The following is a 5,785-nucleotide window of genomic DNA, read 5'->3' on the forward strand; positions in this document are numbered from 1 at the left end:
TGACAATGGATTATTATGTGGATATAATTTGGGTTTGAGTACAGGGAGCGTCTGTTTAGATGAACTTGTTGAGACATGTTACTTTGTATGATTTAAAAAAAATAACGAGACGTGTCAACTGGTTTCAACATGATTTAGTCTAATACGTCGGCATTTCTTGTGTGTTGGTATTCATTGTTATAACAGCATAATTGCTTTATTGGTAGACATCTATTATATTTTATACTGACAATGGATTTATTGTTTCCTATTATGCTTTTGAATTTGGGTTTTAGTAAAGAGAGCGTCTGTATTAGATGAACCTGTTGAGACATGATTTGAACGATACTGTATCCTGCTCACTATCACAGTATAAAAGCCGAAGAGAAATGGCTTTGAGTAAGTATTACTGTCGTGGCAGTCCTCTGTATCAGAGCTCCTTGTATCTACTGCAGTATATAGAAATATAGTGTTAATTCAACAGTGAAGTGTTTAAGTGTTTATAGAAAGACCCAACAATGGATGTAAGTATGTCTTTTATTACCGTAACTTACTTTGTTTTGTTTTCACTTGTGTTCTTTGTGTTTTAATTATCAAGATTGTAGACAGTGTGTAAATTATTGTTTTATATTGTTTCAGTTCACTGAAAATACTTTCAAGAACTATTACTACCCGGATGATAATAAAGACGAATCAAGCGATGAAGAGGGTACGCTTGGTCTCAAAGTTAAACAAGCCATCGCAAAGAAACGTTCAGGAAACAATATCGATAGCTTCTTTGAACGACCTAAAAAGCAGTCTAAAGTTGTGAAACGGTCTTCAAATGTGAGCAAAAGTTCACCAGACGGTGTTGCAAACTTGTCATCCGGACAAGACGACGGGGCCTATGCATCACATTTGATTAAAATCGAGATATATGATATGCATAAAATCAAAAACGTCCCACCCATGGAACACTGGAAGCATGCGGACTTCAGATTGAAATATTTTGCGTTGGAAGACGATTTGGAGCTACAAAATACGCGAAATATTATTTATAACATAACAAAGCAATTAGCTTCTAAGGACAGTAGTGTGAAATATTTTATAGATAATAAGAAACAGTGATAGTTATAATTATTAATGATAGTAGTAGCTTAATGATTGTGTTAACGTATTTCTCATTTTTTACCTCTCCTTAAGTACATTTTCCATGTAACAGATTATTTTTATTGTATCACATTACAACAAGTTTTAATTTAATACTTCTCATTTGTAAAGATTACAGTCCCCACTCTTAGAAATCTTATACCTGTAGTCAACTATTTAAATGAAAGAAAGCACTGTATGATTTCTCATTTCATAATGGACTCTTTGAGTTGTGATGTCTACGATCTTGAACTTATCAGACTCTGTGAAGAAATAGAAGAAAATGAAGATCTATGCGAGGCTGCCCGTCTTGTGAGCCAACTACATCGAGAGGCGTAAGTAAAAGTATTCCTGTTCATACATGTTTATAACTCTTAACCAGTACCTGTTTAACAAAGGATGGGTTCCTCCTAACTTGTTGTGACCAGAACTTATTGTTAGGATAAACGTGGGGTGGGAGAGTGCTGGTTATATAAGCGGGGTATCTCGAGTTCATATCATTCAGTGTTTTGGTGCCGTGCTTGTACTGTGATATCCTTTTCCATAATGGTGTTTACTTACTATCATATTGGTCTCACTTTGCCTCGTAATAAGATTGAGGAATTAAGTAAAGAATTTATTTTAGCATATTTTCATAGAAATATAAGAATGTGGTATATATCAAACAAATTACCTCACTCGTTACTGGAAGATTCTGATATTATACCGTATTATACACCATGTGATGGGCATATCAAAAATTCCAAGGGGAATACTCAGTCATCAGATGTGATTGATGGAGTTTTGATGATGCGGGCCTATTGCCAGCAGTGTCGAAAAGACTTACGTTAGTATATACAACCAACCGTTTTAGTAATTATTTTTATTTTATCTGACATTAAGATATTTATGTTTATTATGTATTGTTATAGATCTTCTCAAATAGGACGGGGAGTAAAAAGGACAGCTGCAGTTTTGGAGACCGAAGAATTCTTGGTGAAGAAAAACCGTTCAGCAGCTGCTGAACCTGTAGCATCAACATCATCCGAACCAGTTCCCGATGTCATTGTGAGTACAAATAATAATCATGAAATTGAATGTTCTGTGTGTAATAAGTTTGTTTCTAAAAGATATTTTAAAAATCATTTAAATAGTAATCTTCACAAAAATAATGTTTTAAGGGCTGACATTGAATGGGTTAATGTTCAGTTAATTGAAAATGCTTTTAAGAATAGGGTGGCCACTTACAGAATACTATTAAATGAAAATGTTCACCAACCATTTACTCCCGAATCCATTTTACTAGGAAATAAAGAGAAAATCTTTGCATTATTGGATCGTTCCCTCACTGATCACCATGCTTTAAAAGTAAACTTTATTTTGAATGCGGATTTTACTCAAGAGAGCAAACAAGTAAATAATACATTTGATTTCCAATTATGTAACAATGTAGTTGATGTTAGCAGCGACAAAGATGATATTTTCGAGTCAGTTGTTAAAGATATATTAACAAAATTATTTAACTTTGAGAGAAAAGACAGTGGATGGAGTTTAGTAAAATTTAACTATCTAGATGTCAATGTAAACAAATTTAATCCATTGCGTGGTTCTTCCTATATCGAATTACCACGTGATATTCAGAACAGAAAAGCAGTTATTAATGTAAAAAATAATGATCATGAATGTTTTAGATGGGCTGTATTGTCAGGCTTGTATCCACCTACAAGTCATCGTTCAAACACTGCGAAATCGTATATAGCGCATAAAAATAAATTAAATTTTAGAAATTTAACTTTCCCACTTAAGGTTGGAGATATTCAAAAATTTGAAAAAATGAATGATATAAGTATAAACGTTTTTGGTCTTGAATACAATTCGAAAAGTAAAAAACATGACGTAGTAGGCCCATTACACTTAACAAAGTGCAAAAAAGCTACCCACTTGAATTTATTGTACATATCCAAAGACAGTAAGGGGCATTATTGCTATATCAAAAATTTATCTAGGTTAGTATCTAAACAATTATCAAATACACAGCATGCTGCACATATTTGTGATGGTTGTTTGTCGAACTTTACAATTCGCAACAATTTAATGAATCATCAAAGAAACGATTGTTTCCATGTTTGTACACATTTACCTTCAGAACAGGATAAAAAGAAAAACTGGTTCAATGAAAACGTTTCCTCCAATATACTTACTTTCGATAATTATGAACGTAAATTAAGGGTACCTTTTGTTATTTATGCTGATTTCGAGGCCTTTCTAAACCCGATTCAAACAGGTACAATTAATCCTACTACATCCTCAACAACAAATGTACAAAAACATGAGGTATATAGTTTTGGATACTACATTAAATGTTCTTATAATGATAAATTGTCAGTGTACAGAACATATAAAGGCAAAAATTGCACCCAGGAATTTATGAAGTATATGGAACAAGACTTAAAGGCCATTTGTAGGAGAAATACTTTTGTAAAAACTCCATTGCCTTTATCTAATGCAAATAATGTGCATATTGCTCAGAGTAGTACATGTTATATTTGTGATAAAAATTTAAACGAGGATTCAGTCATTTCCTATAATTACCATACTGGTCTTTATGAAGGAGTGGCACATACATTTTGTTCTGAAAAATACAGGGCACCTAATTTTGTACCTGTATTTTTCCATAATTTGTGTAACTATGATAGTCATTTTATAGTGCATGGGCTTGGTTTGGCGGAAGGCGACATTGAACTGATTCCAGAGAACAAAGAGAAATACATTTCATTTTCTAAGAGCTTACAAATAAATAATCGCACAATTAAATTGAGATTTGTCGATTCACTTAAATTTATGTCCAGTAGTCTTGACAAATTGGCAAAAAACTTGTTGCCTGAACAATTTCATGAATTAAAATTGAATTTTTCATGCGAGGAGGATTTTAAACGCTTATTACGAAAGGGTGTCTATCCCTATGAACACATGTCATCATACGATTCTTTAAACTTAACAGCTCTTCCCTCTAATGATGATTTCTTTAGTTCCTTGTCTGATAGTCACATCTCAGAAGAGGATTATGATCACGCAAAAGATGTTTGGTCTCATTTTCAATGCAAAAATATGGGTGATTATTCTGATTTATATTTAAAAACTGATGTTCTATTACTAACTGATATATTTGAAAATTTTAGAAACCTTTGTCTTAAGACGTATGGATTAGACCCCGCTCATTATTATACTGCTCCGGGATTAAGTTGGGATGCAATGTTAAGAACTACAAAAATAAAACTAGAACTCCTAACTGATATCGATAAAATAGCTTTTATATCAAAAAATATTCGAGGTGGCATATCACAATGTAGTAATAGATACGCGAAGGCTAATAATATTTTTTTGGAAGATTATAATCAAAATATCCCATCGTCATTTCTTATGTACTTTGATGCAAATAACCTTTACGGGTGGGCTATGTCTCAATGTCTTCCTACCGGTAAATTTGAATGGGTTAATACAGATACTGACTTTAATATATCTGATGACGCTGATCATGGTTTAATTTTAGAAGTTGATCTCGAATACCCTAACGAGTTGCATGACTCTCATTCAGATTTGCCATTTTGTCCTGAAAACGTTTGTTTGGGTAATTCCAAAGAAAAAAAATTAATTCCTAATTTAAATAAAAAAACGAATTATGTCATTCATTATAGAAATCTAAAACAGTGTTTGAAGAATGGTTTGAAATTGAGTAAAATCCATCGCATTCTTAAATTTCAGCAGTCTATGTGGTTAAAAAGTTACATAAATTTGAACACCCACATGCGATCACAGGCATCATCCGATTTTGAAAAAGATTTCTTTAAACTAATGAATAATTCAGTGTTCGGTAAAACCATGGAAAATGTTGCAAAACGCGTAAATGTCAAATTATTAAATCACTGGGAAAATCGAGGAAAAACGCAGGGGGTTCAATCTTTGATAGCGAAACCTGAGTTCCATAGTTTATCCATATTCTCTGAGAATTTAGTGGCCGTTCAATTGAATAAAACTAAAATATTTTATAATAAACCGATTTATCTGGGATTTTGCGTATTAGATATATCGAAAACTTTGATGTATGACTTTCACTACAGCTACATGAAAACCAAATATCCAGACAATCTTAAGCTTCTTTATACAGATACTGATAGCTTAGTATATCAAATTTTCACGGAAAATTATTACGCAGATATAAAATCAGATCTTAATTTATATTTTGATACATCTGACTATCCTCCTAACAATAAATATGATTTGCCGTTAATAAATAAAAAGCGATTAGGGTTTTTCAAAGATGAAAATAATGGTAGAATTTTAAAAGAGTTTGTAGGTCTGAGATCTAAAATGTATACCTTAGATGTTGAAAAATATGACGAGAATGATGAGAAAACCGAAAAATACGGTGTTTTATCAAAAGCCAAAGGAGTCAATAAATGTGTTACAAAAAAATTTACTCTTGACAATTACAAAACGTGTTTATTTAATAAAAATTTGCAACGCGCTCAAATGCTAAGATTTAAGTCTATAAAACATATAATATTCACTCAAAAAATAAATAAAATATCATTATCGCATGAAGATACAAAACGGTACTTATTAGAAAACTCTTCTGACACTCTAGCGTGGGGTCATTATAAAATACCGCAATAATGAAAAAGTTTCAAAGTTGTAATAT

Source organism: Cydia splendana, chromosome 23 (assembly GCF_910591565.1).
Source record: "Cydia splendana chromosome 23, ilCydSple1.2, whole genome shotgun sequence".
Classification (NCBI taxonomy): Eukaryota; Metazoa; Arthropoda; class Insecta; order Lepidoptera; family Tortricidae; genus Cydia; species Cydia splendana.